We start from the raw sequence: 18,922 nt of genomic DNA, 5'->3' as shown, positions 1-18,922 counted from the left end.
GTTTTTTAATATTTCTATTTGGCTTTAATTTATATTTATTTCAGTTTTAGTATTTTTTGTACTTTTATTTCAGTTAGTTGCTAATTGAATTGCTAACAATTTATGGTCTTTCTAACCATTTTAAGGTGTCTTAAAGTGTTAATTTATTTGTTAGTTCATGATTTATTGAAATTAAGAAACTGATGGTGGTGTTAGATGTTTATAAATATTAGAAGCAGATTTTTTTTTTTTTTTATGTACAATAATTCAGTAAATGAGAAAGTTATTCAGAGTTGAGTCTGAATGCCACAGCTGAAAACACCACAGGGACGAATGCTCTTGTAAACAGCACTGGCGTTTTTCGTAATCTTTGCTAAGAGTTGCTTTTGTCTTGAGTTGAGTTAGACTGGTCCTAGATCAGTACTTCGTCACAGACCCCGCTGGGTCTCGAGCACAAACGGCCGAATCATCAGCAGGGATGCTGCTTTATTGTGGGCCGTAATTGTAATCCTCAGAACCAAAGAAAGAGCTTGTTATGTTTGTTAATTAAAACCGCAATCAAATTTCTCCCTTTAACCGTCAGCAAAAGCAAATCTCTGTGCTGTTCAATTCAATCACACCTAAAACACACAAACACCAGGGAGAAGAGAATGGAGGGGGCAGATTGTGTCACATGCTAGTCTATTGTGCGATTTATTGTTCTCACTTGATAAAATGGGTTGCAAGAGGTGTGTGTGTGTTTGTGTGTGTGTAACAATAGAGTGAAATTAGCTCCGAACAATCAAGAAAAGTAGTGAACTCCTTACCTGGACAGCATTTTTATGCATTAAACTGGTAGCTGGTAACAGCTATAAACCTTCACTCTTAAAAATGAAGGTTCTTTATCGGCATAACATCCATTCTTTCCTTTACACGAGTTGAAAAGGGTTCTTTAAGTTATTAAATGTTCTTCACACTGAGAAAACAAAATGGTTCTTTCAAGAGCTGTTTTCCTGAAAGGTTCTTTGGGAATGCAAAATGGTTTTTCTATGGCATCGCTGTGAAGACCCCCTTTGGAACCTCTATTTTTAAGAGTATAGCTATAAACAGTTGGTAACACTTTATGACAATGGTCCACTTTAGACATTCTACTAACTATAAATACCTTTGTGACTACATGTCAACTAACTCTCATTAGAGTATCAATAGACTGTCTGTTTAATATCTGCTAACACTTTATTTTGATGCTCCCAACAGATGCTTCTACTGACTGCAAGTAATTTGGCAACTAAATGTCAACTTATTATAAGTTGTAAAGTTACTTATAGTTAGTAGAAAGTCTAAAGTGGACCATTGAAATAACTAATTTGAACTAATCTGCTCGGCAAGATTCTCTTCAATTTGTTGTTGACTTGAACCTAAAAGAAGATGGTTTATATTTATATTAAAGGCACGATATGTAAGATTTTTAGATTAAAATATCCAAAAACCACTAAAACATTGTTATATATTTTGTTGACTTGTGTACTTACATTATCCTAAAGATTTCCAACAGTGTTTAAATCATTTCATCACCTGTCAATGATGTCATATCCGTGTTATCCTTGATTTCCAGTTTCACTTTTGTAGAAACCATGGAAACTACAAAGACGCTTAATATATTGTTTTATTAGACAGGTGAGCATCTGTTTGGATACATTCATCGACAGAAAACTAATCATTGTTATATAGCTCAACACAGTCTTATTGTTTGAATCGCTTGTTTTCTTGATTTACCACGAGTACCATGTTTTTACCATGCCTCAGAGACAACACTATTTTGTCAAGTGGCTAACATAGCACAATCAGAGAAAGCTTTTTCAATCATACAATATATTTTTACAACACAAGTCATCCAGTTTTTATTAATGACATTCTAATATCGATCTAGATTAGAAGTGCATCAAGTCTCTCATACCAGCCACTGAGTGAACGCGTAATAACATAACTTTCAACATACTCAAATGTATTAAGTATGATTGTTTTAACCATGTAAAACAGTGCTGCGTTACCCCACATACACAATGAAAAGAGTGGAAGCGACTGACTGAAGCATAAGCATAATAAAAGCTCCGCTGGACTCCCACAGCTCTCGGCCCGCCCTGCTTCATACCACAGTAATGTTAGTAAAATGTTAATACATTAGATCATCCATGAACATGATTTCTGACCGAGTCCTTTGGATTGCTTTCCATTGGCTGTGGAGGTGAAGACAACAACTCCCATGATTCCATGCTCATTCACGGCATCATGAAGCTACGCCTTTGTTTTGAATAAGCGACCTCTAGTGGTTAAAATTACATATTGTGCCTTTAATAGCCTGCTAAAGCACTCTGTGGCATCGTTAAAGGTTTAGTTCACCCAAAAATTAAAATTCTGTCATTAATTACTCACCCTCATGTCGTTCCACACCCGTAAGACCTTCGTTCATCTTTGGAACACATATTAAGATATTTTTGATGAAATCTGAGAGCTCTCTGACTGCAATTTAACCACCACTTTCAAGGTCTAAAAAGGTACTAAAGACATTGTTAAAATAGTCAATGTGACTTCTATCTGTGGACGAATCATATACCTCTCGGATTTCATCAAAAAATATCTTAATTTGTGTTCTGAAGATGAGCAAAGGTCTTACGGGTGTGGAACGACATGAGGGTGAGTAATTAATGACAGAATTTTCATTTTTGGATGAACTAACCCTTTAAGAATGCAATGTGCATTATGAATTTTATGCATTGCATTGATACATTTCTTAACACATTTGTGTGAAATTTGACTTGTGTAGCTACAAGCATCATGTGTTTGCTTACATAGACTGTTTTTGGCCTAATGCACAATCACATGTATAAACTCATGGCTATCCCAGAATGCATTGCAGCATGGCAAGATTTTAACGTCAAACTTGTTTGTAATCAGCTTGCAGCTGATTATATGCAGCTTGCTTTTAACAGAGCTTGTAGTGTTTGTGGGCATCCAAATGCAAGTGTGTGTGTGATTCCTTGGAGTGTATTGATTGAGCTGGATTTGATTATTTCCTTTGAACCGCTGTGTGATTTTACACAAGAGCTGCCGCTACATATCTGCCCGCCTCACTGAGGAATCCCAACGCACACACGCAGCCTGTCACCTTTGATAACCCTCACCCCAGCAGATGGCCTTTGTTTGCTGTCCTGGTAACCTTCACCTCTTACTATTCACGGGCTTGTTATATAACCGAATATACACGAGTGTGACGGTCCTGTTTGCATGATAAATGATGGATGATCTGTGCTAGTCTTTGTCCTGTTGGTTAATGTTTTCCATTAGAAGCAAAATCTTTTGGAACAAACAAATCCGCTGCTTCAGGCTATGAGAATACAAGCTGATCTCATATTCACAGGAAGTTCTGCAGAAGGCATGCTTATGCCCATGACAAATGAAGAGAGTTTGATTTTTATTCACTATGCCTGTTTGTATTTTTAATCAGCATCTGTCTTATTTTTCTAAATGTCCTTGAAACAAGATAAATATAGTTGAGGAGCAACTTGTCAAGGTATTTAAGATACATTCTCTGAAAACTAGTCTTGTTTAAATGAGGTTAAATGAGGCTAGCAACGTGCTAAATCATGTTAGCAACATGCTAAATCATGCTAGTGACATGCTAATCATGCTAGCAATGTGCAAATTCATGCTAGCAAAAAGCCAACAACATGCAAAATCATGCTAGAAACGTTAAATTGTGATAGCAACAGGTTAAATGAGGATAGCAACATTCTAGCAATGTGCTAAATCATGTTAGCAACATGTTTGCAATATGCTAATCATGTTAACAACATGCTAAATCATGCTAGCAACATACCAACATGCTAATCATGCTAGCGACCTGTTAATCATGTTAGCAACATGTTAGCAAAATGTCAAATCATGCTAACAACATACCAACATGATTAACAGGTTGCTAGCATAATTAAGCATTTTGTATTTGGCTAACATGTTGCCAACATAATTAGCATGTTGGTATATTGCTAACAAGCTACCATGATTATCATACTAACAATGTGCTGATTCATGTTAGCAACATGCTAAATCATGCTAACAGCATGCTAATTATGCTAACAATGTGCTAATCATGTTAGCATCATAAAGCTAACAAAATGCCAATTATGTTAGCCGACATGCTAACAATGTGTTAAATCATGCTAACAGCACGCTAGCAACAAGGTAATTCATGCTAGCAGCATGCTAATCATGTTAGCAACATAACAACTTGTTAAATAATGCTAACAGCATGCTAACAACAAGGTAAACCATGCTAGCAACATGCTAGTAACATGCTAATCATGTTAGCAATGTGTTAATCATGTTAGCAATATGTTAACAAAATGTTAAATAATGCTAGCAAAATGCTAATTATTTTATAAACATGTTAAATCATGTTAGCAAAATGCTAGCAGTGTGTTAATCATGTTAGCTACAGGCTAAATCATGGCAGTAAAATGTTAATCATGCTAACAACATGCTAGCAATGTGTTAATTTTGCTAGCAACTTGTTAGCTACATGCTAATCATGTTAGCAACATGATGGCAACATGTTAAGTCATGTTAGCTATATGATAATTAATGTTAACAGCATGCTAATCATGTTACCAAAACACATTAAATCATGTTATCTACCCATCAATCTATTCTGATAGACATTATTTGAAAACATTCAAACTTTGACCTTTAAAAGTACTTTAAACTACTTCAAACTGAAAACCTTAAAACTTCAAGCTTTTAAACTTTTTCAAACTTTCTGGTCTGGCTTTCTCAAGCCAACTTCAAAGTTTGTCTTGACGAACTTTATTTGTCTAGTTCTTCAATTCACACTTTTTTTTTTTAGGATTTAAGAATTCATATATTTCAAATTCACTATAGTTTTTAAAGTCGAATAGGCTGAATTATACGTTTGACCTCTGAAGATGCTGCTAAATATATTACTTTGAATGCAGTTTGAATGTAGTATTCATCTGTATAACATCAGATATCCCACAGACAGGCATATCATATGTTGTATTCCTCACTTGTAAGTCGCTTTGGATAAAAGCGTCTGCCAAATGAGTAAATGTAAATGTAAATGTAAATCTATTCTCCACCTTACAGTGACAACTTTCATCATAGCATAATTTGCACTGTGTTGCTTGTTGCAACATCATTTTGTGTAAACAATCAACATTTTCACCTCCATTGCGCCCTGTCCAGCATCATCTTCTCTTTCTCTTTCTCTTCTCTTTTTCAAATAATTATAGGTTGTGTACTTTGTGTGCATGTGTTTGCACACTTCAGTGTGTGTATCTGTGCGTGAATGGCTCCGGTCGTGTCTATAGAACAGATATGAGAATGAGCTTTTAACTGTTAACTGTCAGCAAACCGTTAACAAATCCATGCAGTAAAAAAAAACATGATGATAATTGCTTTTTACTTTGTTACTGTATGTTTGTGCAAGTGTGTACATACACATTTATACTAGACATGACAAAACGTTCATTCATGAGATTTACTTTAGCTTATACATCCTTCACAAATCTAACTGCATGGATTAAAACATCAGTTGATATAATTACAGCACATCAAACTTGCAATAATTCTATATAAATGTAAATGTAAATGTTATGTTCATATATGTACAGAGTAACTCATTTGGCTGCTGTTTATTTGCTGTAGGACAGTAAAGTCTCTGTGGAGCTGTGTGTTTCTTTATGCAGTGCTGTGATAAGGATTGGTTGTGTGTGTATGTGTGTGTGTGTGTGTGTGTGTGTGTGTGTGTGTGTGTGTGTGTGTGTGTGTGAGCGCGTGTGTGTGCGTGTGTGTGTGTGAGCGCGTGTGTGTGTGTGTTCTCCATGCTGTTTATCTTTTTCCATAACCAAAGATGAAGTTGAAATGTTTAGAACAAAATGAAACATTTTTATTATTATTTTTTTTCATTTTAAAACTAGCAGTTGTGATTGCCAGAATGTTGTGTTAATGTGTTAAACATTATGGGATGCTATTTTGGTGATTTTTATGTTGCACAGTTCATAACTTTATATCATCATTAACTGATATAATATTATACAAGTTTTCTTGAGCTACTTTAATGTTTCACTTTTAAAAATGTGATGGGTCATACAGTAACTTGATCTATCTATCTATCTATCTATCTATCTATCTATCTATCTATCTATCTATCTATCTGTTCTTAAATTATTCAATTATATTACTGTCTTATATTTGTATACATTTTGGCATCTTAAATGCATTTATTTTGTGTCATTAAAGTTTAATTTTAGTCATTTAGCTATTTAATTAACCTTATTTCCTAAATTAACCTAAAATTCATAGATTTTACTTCTAAACAACATTTTACAGTGGTAACACTTTACAATAAGGTCTCATTTGTTAACATTAATTAACAAATGAAACCTGAATGTAAAGTGTTACCAATTACCAATAATCTATTTAAATACAATGTGTAACCAATTAAAAAAAAATTATTATACCATTTTTACATATAATATTTTTACAGTGTAGAAGATGGTTAGTTTAGTGTTTTGGTGTGTAAATGTGTGTGTATTTTGTCTTTGTTCTTTATCTCTTTGTTTTATTTGTTTGTTTGATGTGTGTTCTCATTGCATGTGGTTTGGGGTCAGTATTATGTAACCTTATGGCATATTATGTCTCAGTTTTAACCCCAGATTAACCTCAGACAGCAGAGGTCAGTGAGGAGAGAGATGACAGACAGCAGGGGACGGTGTCACAGCTTTATGAAATGGATATACAGTATTCTCGCTTTATCTGTCATTATCTAAAATACTGATTCATAAGCCTTTTCCGACCAACTGGCATGAAACTCCTTATGAGATTTCACCGTGGATAGGGACACCCGGCACAGCGTCACAAACATAGAAACCAAACAATTAACAAAATGCTACATTTGTTTTATTGTATAGTCTGGTAATTCTTTATAGGATTCCTGAGAGCGGCCTATTTCATAAAATTTAATTAAAATTAATTAATTATTCCCTTGATGGGAACCCCTAAATGTTCTATATATAAGTGCTTCATATATAGAACCTTTTAGGGGTTCCCATCATGGGATTAATTAATTAATTTAAATTAAATTTTATGAAATAGGCCGCTCATAAACTTACTATAACCTGTTAAACATGAAAGTATTATGCAATAATTTAAGACAATTCCCTTTATACAGAGCGTTTTTGGCATAAAGCCTTCTTTCAAATTGAGTCAAGAACACTAGAGTTCTATTTAGAACCCCATTTAACCTTTTTTTATAAGAGTGACTCACTCTTTATTGTTTAAAAACCATTATATTATGTAAAACAAGCAAACAAACAAACAAACAAAAAACAATTTTTCAAAGTTGTAAATAAAACAAAGATAATTGGAGTACAAGAAAATATTGGCATTGATGGTTCCATGAAGAACCTTTAACATTCATGGAATCTTTCCATTCCACAAAAGATTGTTTATAGTGGAAAAAGTTTCTTTAGATTTTTTAAAATTTTCTTCACGCTAAAGCCGAGGACACACTTAACGATTGTAAGGCCGATTATGAATGTAAATTGATACTTACGACTGATCGTGCTCAAACGCGTCCAGCCAGAGCCAGTTGCGTTCAGTCGGCGATTACAGTCGGTGTTCAAATCCTGTGTTTAAGTGTTTAAATCTGCTTCAGTCGCAGGAAACAATCGCTGTGTGTTGAGCACCGTCGTAGAATGTTTTAGCTAGTCGTTAAATGTGTGCCCGGCTTAAGAAAAAAATGTTCTTTTTAGAACTGTTGACTGAAAGGTTCTTTGGGGAACCAAAAATGGGTTTTCTATCATTGCTGTCAAAACCCCCCTTTGGAACCTTTATTTTTTAAAGTGTACATCAAAATTTCATGTTTAATTCAATATGGAAGCTTGTTTCCGCCACTAAATAAAAAAATTAAAAAAGTAATTGCGACTTTTTATCTCACAATTGTGACTTTATATCTCGCGATTTTGAGAAAAAAGTTACTTGCAGTTTCTTTCTAATTATTTGTGAAATTAATTTCAGAATGAAAATTGTTTTAAAGTAAATCCTAAACCATTTTTTATTTTCAGTTTTATTTTCATCATTACATAATATTTTCAGTGTACAAAGTTCAGCACTTTTTTTTAAAGAGGGTTGAGCGTTTTTGTTGGTCTCTTTTTTGGCAGCATGTTCTTGAGTCCATTTTTGGCAGCCAAACACACACACTCTGCAATGCATTACCCTAAAGTCCATAAATATAATCCATAAATTGGTTTAAAAGTTCCTATAATTCTAAATCCTGTTAGCTGAGCCATTTGGGATTATTGTACCTGCTGAACAGCATTAACACAAACACATTGACCAAACGAAAGGCTTTGGTTGGCATTCACACAGCTGTAACTCAAACATTGTGTTTGTATGACCTTCACTAAACGCGTTTGATTCCTCTGAGACTTTGAGAGAGTGCAGCGGGATATATTTATCCAGGAGTTTTAGCGTGTGACTCCAGAGGAGTTGGAGCAGGATTTGTTTTATTGAGGCCCGATGATGGAATTTCAGGAGAGGGAGGAGGCGGTAAAGCAGCCATGAAATTGGTGGACGGATCAGATGTGAATCAGAGCGCAAGAGTGAAAGGAATAGAGAGGTAAGGAGAGCAGAGAGACCCTGCTGGCTGAAGGTTGGTCAGGATTAGAGGACTTCTGGGCTCTGGAGAGCCAGCCGAGAGCCAATTTTATTCTCTGGTAACTCGATCGAAGAGAAAGTCACTGGAGCCCTTTGTGTTTCATGAGGGAGAGTGAGAGGGCAAGAGGGAAACTCAACAATTCAGATGTTCATTTGAGGGAACAACAGATATACGGAGACATACAGTGAAAGACATGCAGTTCTCAGTTGTGTTGCATTAATTATCAATGTAATCTTAAATGTTTCTCCTAAAGTTCCTTCAGAGAAATAAAAATAGACCCAGATGTACTGCAAAAAACATTTCAGTTTGAGGTCGATAAGATTTTTTAAAATGCTTTTGAACAAAGTCTCTTCTGCTCACCAAGGCTGCATTTATTTGATCAAATATACAGTAAAAACAGAAATATTATTACAATTTAAAGTAACTCTTTTCTATTTTAATATATTTTAAAATGTAATTTATTCATGTGGTGCAAAGCTGAATTTTCAGCATCATTACTCCAGTCTTCAGTGTCACATGGTCCTTCAAAATTCATCTTAATATGCTGATTTGATGCTTAAAAACAATATTGTAAATGTTGAAAACAGTTGTTTTCAGCATTAACTCATTTTTTAATAAAAATTAAAAAATTTTATTAAATTGTATTAAATAATATTATTAAATAAAGGAATAATAATAATAATTGTTATGATTCTCCTGTATTTAATGTTTTACTCTTATTTTGATATTCTTTGATCTTGCTGTGTCTGGTTAAGTTCCTGTTAGCCTTTGTTTCCATAGCTGCCTTATTTGTTTCCATGACAGCTCATTACCTACACCTGTTCCTCATTAGTCTCTTGAATATATATTTCAGTCCTGGTTTGTCAGTAATTGTCTTTACACACCTATATAAAGCTGTTGCTTTCTGGTTCCCCCGTTGGATTATGATCTTCGTCTTCCTGGTTGGGTTTATGCTTCCTACTTTGGATTATTTTGGTATGTGTGTGTTTGCGGAATAAATACTGCTTGCAAATAGATCTCCATAACTGAAGATAATCTGAACGTGACAGCTTTGTAAAACAAACAAAACACAGAACAAAGAGAGAAGCAAACCGAGGGTTTAAATACACAAGATAATGAAAACTGAACAAGAAACAGGTAATCAACTAAGGGAACAAATGAGGACATACTTAGAAACCATGACAACCAGGAAAAACAGAACAAAATAATCTTCAAACTAAGAATCTCTGAATAGGAACAACCAAAAATCGTGACAATAATAAAAATAATATTAAATAGATTACTAATACTTTTTTTTTTTTTTTTTTTTTTTGCGACCTGGGGCAATTTTCCCTTTGCTAAGCTCCACCCCCCTTGATTATTGTTGTTTAAATAAAGTCTCATAGGAATGAACTGGAGATTTTTAAACTCTGATTTTCAGTAAAATTAGCTTATAAAATACTAAAAATACTATGAATACTACTTAACTTACTTTAAAGAAATGAATACATTTTGCAATAATGCAATTAAAAAGCAAAGCAAAAGTCTCAATTTGCACTCTCTCTGCTGTTTATATGAGAAAAAGTTGAGAGAACTGCATTCATAAAGAGTAGTTTTAAAGATAGATGAAAAAGGATGAAAAGTTATTGTAAATGAAGTAAATGAAAAGTAAATGAAAAGTAATTGTAAAAACCCCCAGCATAATTAAAGACCTAATAACAAGACATTAGAAGGTAAAACTCGGGTTCAATAATTTGCTTTTAGACTTCAAAGATGTGCTTATTTACCATTAGCATTAGCACAGCCACGTTAAGAGCCTCTCATGTCCACTTGAGCTGGATGACAAAAGGTCACTGAACGTTAAAGTTTGTCCGAGGAAACTGCATTCTTGCCAGTCTTCCTTTGAAGCAGCCCCTCATCAGTCCACATCAGACTAGCAGCAGGATATTACTGTTACCATGGCAGCAACATACTTGCAAAATACCTTATGTTTATCGCTGCCATCTCTCTCATCTCCACAAACGCTTCATCTTCATCATTCAGATGTACCTTTTCAGTGAACCTTTTAAACAGCAGAAGTCATTTTGGACTGTTTGGTTTTGGTGAATTAGTTCATTCATTTTTTTGTGAATTATTTCAAATATTTAAATGTATTAATATGAGTCTTTACTCAGTTGTGTCAGGGTTTATTTTAGTAAATTGATTAGTCAGGTGGTTTATTTTGATAAATTATTTCAAATAAGTAGACTTGCTGTTATTGATTGCCAGCAGTTCAACTCTATTTGAATGGACAGAAATGACTTTGATTCATCACTCAGTAGTGTTAAAAAAAGTCAGTTTTGACCAGTCAGATAAATAGATTTGAACCGCTGTTAATTAATAACCACATCATATTAATTAAAGCCAACACTCAATAGTGTTCAGAGAAGTCAGTTTGAACACTGAATCAATGCAGTTAATTTTTATTTAAATGTTTGTGTTGCCCTAAAGCAAATACATAATTCATTTGAGTCACAGTGTTCACAAAAGTTGATGAATCAGTTCATTTCAAAACATGATTCCTTGATTCATTCGAGTAGTTCACTCAGTAGTGTTCACAAAAATCCTCAAGGTCATTTCACTGGCATGAACTTTTTAATGAAATACTGCTGTCTATTACTACATTTTCGATTACATTTCATTAGTTGTATTTAACATACAATGTTCGATTCTGTCACTCCTCTGAGATCCCCATTGTTGCTGAGCCAGAAATATCTTTTATTATTATTTTAAATTACAGTATAATGATCATCTAATAGTTATTATACTCTTAATTAGCTTGAGAGTAGCTACTTTATGTGTAGTGAACTACTTTTTCAAATGCTTGTAATTGAACTAATTTATAGCTTGGAAGTATCTTCCCCATAGCTGATGTGTGTGTGTAAGTGAGTGTGTGTTTCTGAGTGTGTATCTGTCAGTGTGTGTGTGTGTGTGTGTGTACGAGGCGGTCAGTCTGCAGTGTCACTTTGCGCTCTGCTGATTTAAGATTCGCCCTCATCAGAATTCTGCTCTTGTCAAGCGTTAAAGTAGGAGAGAGAATTGACTGTCACTCCTTAATTGATAAACTCAGCCTCTCTCCCCTCCATGAGCACCAGCAGCTGCCAATCAATAATCATTGTGCCTCTCTGCAGATGAGGGAATGTTTAGATACATCTAAAATCCTGTGTGTGTGTGTGTGTGTGTGTGTGTGTGTGTGTGTGTGTGCGCAGACGTATTTGCAGATTAACGCTAGCATGGACACGCTGCCTGCAGTGAACAGTGGGACAATCCCTGCTCCCTATAACTCAAGGGCAAATGTGTGTTAGTGTGTAAAGGGCAAACGAGTGTGTGTTGGATGTGCAGCGTCTGTCAAACATTATGTTTGTGTATTTGTCTTTGAAATACGTGTACAACAACAGAGTGCCACCACATCTTTCCATATATATATATTAAAGTAAATATTAAGGTAACAAAAGAGAATACTGAAAAACAGAAAAAAAGTAGGCACACCAAAGCTCCAAAAATAAGCAAAACATTTTTAGCGTAAGACTTTACTTTACGTTTCAAGCACGCAGGCTCTTCGTAAGACGCTTTGGTGTGCCGACTTTTTTCTGTTTTTCATTAATTGTTTTGGCCGAACACCCATCTTTGAGCATATTTTTGCCGGTGATGTGTGTGCTTTTGTCTTGATTTAACAAAAGAGAATACTACAATTAAAAACTTTTTAATTTAACTTATTTAAATGTTTTTTTTTTTATTAAAAAATTAATATTTACACATATAATTACCATATGTAAAACATATATATTGTGTGTGTATATATATATATATATATATATATATATATATATATATATATATATATATATATTACAGTCAAACCAAAAATTATACAGACATTTTTGATATATTTGATATATTTTTACTAGTGGGTGCAGGACACTATAGTTCATTTATGTAAGTGAGGATAGTAAAATAAAGTAAACTGTGACATATTATACCCAAAAATTCTGCATACAGTGGACTACCAGTAAAATTGATAAAAATTTGGAACCAAAAATTGACACTTTGACCTGACCATATATATATATATATATATATATATATATATATATATATATATATATATATATATATATATATATATATATATATATATATATATATATATATATATATATATATATATATATAATACTTTTATTAAAAATAAATATTATATATATTAAATATTATATATATATAATTTTACATATATTTATATTTTAAATACAATATAATTATGCACTATATAATTTTTATATATATATATATATATATATATATATATATATATGGCATCAATTAAAATATAGCATATGAAAAATGTTTACTCTTAGAAGCATTACTGAAATTAACAATATTTTTGCAAATTTTATCCATTATTTATTATTTAATTTATATAGTGCACACGTCATATGGGCCGCTTTTGCAATAATTCTGTAGTGCCTTTTTGTCATTTTGAAGTTTGACAGCTCTCATTTACTTGTATTATACGGAAAATAGAGGCCAGGTATGAAACCAAGTGAGTAAATCATGAGAGAATTAAAACTATTGGGTTACCTATCCCTTTAAGATTTTTGCATTGTCACATTATTTTTATGTATAATTAAGCATATTTAAAGCAACCGCCTGGAACCGCATGAGCATTGAGGCTGAGAGTTTTAGATCGTCTTGCACCGCTTACATGTCCTTTAGAAAATGTAAAACTTTAGTGTTTTAGTTGTGAAGTCACAAATTAGACACAAAACCTACGCAGTGGCTCCAATAGTCTCTGTGTGTAATTATATAGTCCTGCTTTAATGTTTAAATGTGTTTAGCAGAAGAGTTCATCTGAAAATAATCAGTGGTAATTCTTGGGAAATCTCAGCAGGGTGCTTCGCTTTCTCCAAACAATCCTCATTCACTATCTTACCTCTCCATCTGAGGTGCGTATGTGTGTGTGTGTCTGTGTGTATTATTCCCACTTAATGATTTTAGCATAATACCCTCCAAGGCTGCTGCACTTCTTTCTTTCAGGCGCTTCATATATAGAACCTTCTCTGCCATCTGAACATTGGAACGAACCAAACTAGCGGATCGAGACCCAACTTTTCAGAGTGTCTCTGTCCACTTCAAAACAAACTCTGGTGCAGTTCTACAGAAATATGAACGCAACATGGTCCAACGACATCTAAACGAACCTAAAACAAGACGTGAGGTCATAAGATGCGACGCTAAAAAGCGTTTTTGTTTTTGTCGTCATAGGAGCTACGCTGCTATTACAGTTCAGAATACAGGTGTCGGAAACACGTCTCTTTGCAGCAGATCTTCATTTGTGTGTGTAACGGAGGAATTTCTGCCGCTGTTTTGACACATTTACACATTTTATAAGCTCTTCATGAATTCTTAGCTGGTAAAAATACCATCATATATACAACGAGCACATTTAGTCCAGCACACAGCATTGTTTTGGATGTTAAAGGGTTAGTTCACCCAAAAATGAAAATTCTGTCTTCATTTTTGTTCATCTTTGGAACACAAATTAATTTTAATGAAATCTGAGCAATTTCTGTCCCTCCATTGACAGCTACGCTTCAAAAATTTTATTAAGAGATGAAAAACAAATCCATACTGAGTGGTTTAGTCCAAATTTTCTGAAGAGACTCGATCGCTTTATATGATGAACAGATTGAATTTAGGCTTTTATTCACATATAAACATTAATCAACTCGCACATCTGTTGTGGTTAGTGGAAGCTCAGGCATGTTTGCTTGAAGTGCGAGAACCAATGAGGTTTATTCCTGTGTTACACAGCATGTTTGAGCTTCAGCAAGAGGTTTGTTCTCATGTGTCAAGCAGGTTCGGTTGAGCTTCTGTGTTCACTGATCAATGTTTATATGTGAATAAAAGCCTAAATTAAATCTGTTCATCATATAAAGTGATCGAGTCTCTTCAGAAAATTTGGACTAAACTGCTCAATTTATATGGATTAGTTTTACGATCTCTTTATGAACTTTTTGAAGCTTCAAAGTGGTAGTTGCTTAGCTGTCAATGGAGGGACAGAAATCTCTCAGATTTCATTAAAAATATCTTCATTTGTGTTTCAAAGATGAATGAAAGTCTTACGGGTTTAGAATGACATGAGGGTGAGTAAATGATGCTTGCATGCATTATCCACAGAGGTTTGAATTAGCTAAACATGGCACTAGCTTCACCGTGGCATTCATTACGCCAGACTTTAATGTTTTTAGCAATGTATATAGAGAAATATGGGGGGAGGGGGAATCATCTAGCGTATGGTATTTTCCTGGCACGTGTTACGTAGCACGGCTAACCCAGAAGGTTCTCCAAAAGCCATGTGTGTATTTGAGAGAGACAGAGCATTTGCGTGTGCGTTTATGCTGTCATGTGTTTTGGCATTTGAAAGGCCTGCATGCAAGATTAGCATCAGTGTTTAATGTATGTTTGCGTGAGTGAGGGTGAGTCCATGAACACTGGTAATTGATGATGTGCTGCCAAAAAAAATATCTGACAGATTCCCAAAAGTAAAAAGATATTTTGGAGCCGATAAACAGAGAGGGATTTTAAAAGCCCCGGTTTGTGCCCATAGAGAGCCCATTAGTCTAATTGATGGACGCTCGCCACAAAATCCAGGCTGCTTCAGACCTCTTATGAAGCCACTGCACGTTTAAAGGACACAAGGAAAATTTAATGGCTTCGCAAATAAACAAATGAACCTCCTCCCATGTAGGAGTGAGAGTTTGGTCATTCTACAGTATGAAGCAGGTGCCTTTTTTTAGTTTGAGATAAATAATAATAATAAAACATTATTAATGTTGCAGGACTGACATTTTAAGACTGAAAAGAACAATATATAAGATAAAACAGACTTTAAGTTGTCCCTGAAGAGTTTAAAAACACTTAAAAAAACACTTCAAGATGTAGATAGATGCATGACAGACTTTTCATTATTGGCTAAACTATTCCTTCAAACCTCAAATGTTACTATAATTTAGGTGATTGTGGCCATGTGGATTATAACCCACTGATAATTAAATTGGATTTCCATTACATTCTGTACAGACAAATAATAAACATTGGTCCGTCTACAAGCTGTAAAAAACAGAAGCGTAGTTGAACCGTTTATGTGTTTACATATCTAATTATACTGCAGATACAGGTTTAATTATACAGATATCAGTTGTGCAAATTGTTATTTGTGTGTCTGTTCCGTGAGGTCTCTAGTGTCTCGTTGTCGGACACAAACACACATACACACATCACAGAGAGCGCACATGGTGTGTGTAATGTGACCAGCTCAGTGTCGGTTAGCATGTGTGCCATAGTGTCCTGTGGGACTGAGAGAAGCATCTGCAACCGTATCGCTGGGAAGACCAGACCATCTCCAAACACAGTGTGAGAGATTAATATGGTATTGTTTATTACTAAATAAAAGCCCATTTTAAATGTATTACTAAATGTGCTTTTGTCAAATATTATTGGAATACTAAAAAACAAATACTAATGTAAAGTATTATTTAAAATATACACTCTAAAAAATGCTGGGTTAAAAACAACCCAAGTTGGGTTGAAAATGGACAAACTCAGCGATTGGGTTGTGGTTTGGTTAAATGTTTGCCCAACCTGCTGGGTAGTCTTATTTAACTCAACTATTGTTTAAAAATGACTGTATTGCTTGCTTAAAATGGACCCAGTGTATGCTGGAAATTAACATTTATTAATAAGTTTAATGAATAATATTTAAACAATAAACTTTTATTAAATTCCTTATTAATAAATGTTCACCTTTTGATTATTATTGTTGCCTCTAGTAATTATGTGTCTGATTTTTAATTTCCAACCTATTTTGGTTTCATTTTAAGCCAGTCATGTAGTCATTTTTACACAATAGTTGAGTTAAATAAAACTACCCATCATGTTGGGCAAACATTTAACACAACCGCTGGGTTAAAACAACCCACTCACTGGGTTTGTCCATTTTCAACTCAACTTGGGTTGTTTTTAACCCAGCATGTCCTAAGTGTAACAAGTAAATAAATGAGAACAAATATATGAGATATTTATATACTACATTTCTTGCCTGCCATATACATTGACACCAAGTTATAAAAACATATATATATTGTATATATATGTGTGTATATATATATGTTTTTATAATATATATATATGTTTTTATAACTTGGTGTAGTTCAGAGTGTTTCCACTTCATGAATTAATATAGAAATCAACTGATCCGATTTTAGAGTCTGTTTTATGAAAACTGTTTTACTTATTTGACATGATGAACCCTTGATAAATGACTTTTCAGACATGCTCTGCTGCTTAGTACCATGAACTCATTAGTTAACTCATAATTAAAACAGATTACACATGCATATAGATAAACTCATCATCACAAGACAGCATGCCTTGGCTTTAGGGGTTTGCAGACGGTTCCTCAACCTGCTGTTTTCACTCATGGGAGTTTTTCTTATACAGAGTTACCTCTTGAACTGCTTTGTTTTTTTTTTTTTTTTAGTTTACCTCATGAACTGCCATCTCCTTTTGTTCTTTTCTTTCCACAGGAATCACACTGTCAGAGTTTGTTCAGCTGAACCCCAGCAACAGCTGTGCAGAGTCTGCCTCGAAAACAGCATCTATACTAGTAATATACTTCAATAGCCTTAATTTAGACTTTTTATAGTTGCCGGACAATGAAGCAATTAATATCTGTGGTCACGTGTGTGTGTGTGTGTGTGTGTGTCAGCTTTTTTCATAAAAATCAGGTTTCAGAGTCTATTTAAAGTATATTTTAACAAAAAGTGTAGCTTGCATGTGGTAGAATTAAGCCTTATCTCTTAATAACCTCATTAGGAACTTATCAATGATTTAATTCTAATTAAGACACATTTTAAAGTGACAGGCTAATGAGGAAGCGGATGCAATGTTAGCACAGTTAGCACTTATTCACATTACTACAATTAACACGTGCACAATAATGAATTGACACTACAGTCATAACTCACACTTTCATATTTACACATGAACATTCATATACAGTAGTCAGTCTCTTTTACAGATCTAAACACATTAGCCTCCACCAAAGGGTGTGTTAATGTCTCATTTTCGTTGTAACCCACTCATTGACCCGAACACGGGCCAGCCCTCAGTGCTCAGCAATCCTCAATTAAACCCAGCATGTGTTACTCAGATCCTCCTCAGTAAATGTCCACTGACTGTTTTTAAATGGCACTTTTCAATGCTTCCGTTCGGTGACTAGAATTAATCAAACCAGAACTTCTGGTCAGCTTGAACCTCCTCTCTAAATCCACATTGACTCGGACTATTTTGTTGAACCATGTTGCAATTTTTGGTATGCACCATTGTGATTCCTTTTCATATTAACTGAAGTACTTTGGAGTACCAATGCAAATATTCTGGTGCATGAATATAGTGATCATTTTGGACTATGGGCGTATCTCTTGATGTTGTTGTGTTTAGGGGCAATAACCATACACTCTTAGGCTGTGTCCAAAATCACCCTCTATACCCTTAAAGGGTTAGTTCACCCAAAAATGAAAATTCTGTCATTAATACCTCACCCTCATGTCGTTCCAAACCCGTAAGACCTTCGTTCATCTTCAGAACACAAATTAAGATATTTTTGATAAAATCTGATAGCTCAGTGAGGCCTCCATAGACAGCAAGATAACATTTTCAATGCCCTGAAAGGTATTGAAGACATATTTAAAAGTTCATGTGACTACAGTGGTTCAATCTTAATATTATAAAGTGACGAGAATACTTTTTTTTTTGCACCAAAAAAAACTAAATAATAACTTTATTCAACAATATCTAGTGATGGCTGATTTCAAAACACTGCTTCATGAAGCTTCGAAGCTTTACAAATCTTTTGTTTCAAATCAGTGGTTCGGAGCACATATCAAACTGCCAAAGTCATGTGATTTCAGTAAACGAGGCTTTGTTATGTCTTAAGTGTTTCAAAACTTTTCGAAATTTCAATAGTTCACCATTGGGGGGCGTGACTTTGGCAGTTTGATACACGCTCCGAACCACTGATTTGAAATAAAAGATTCGTAAAGCTTCGTGTGTCACTCGTTTTCATTCACTCCCTCAAGGGAACTATACTAGTAGACTAATGTAGGGAATAGTGAATGAGGGTATAGGGGGCGATTTTTTTTTTTTCTT

Source organism: Ctenopharyngodon idella, chromosome 6, assembly GCF_019924925.1.
Source record: "Ctenopharyngodon idella isolate HZGC_01 chromosome 6, HZGC01, whole genome shotgun sequence".
Classification (NCBI taxonomy): domain Eukaryota; kingdom Metazoa; phylum Chordata; class Actinopteri; order Cypriniformes; family Xenocyprididae; genus Ctenopharyngodon; species Ctenopharyngodon idella.
Note: the sequence above shows the minus strand (reverse complement) of the source record.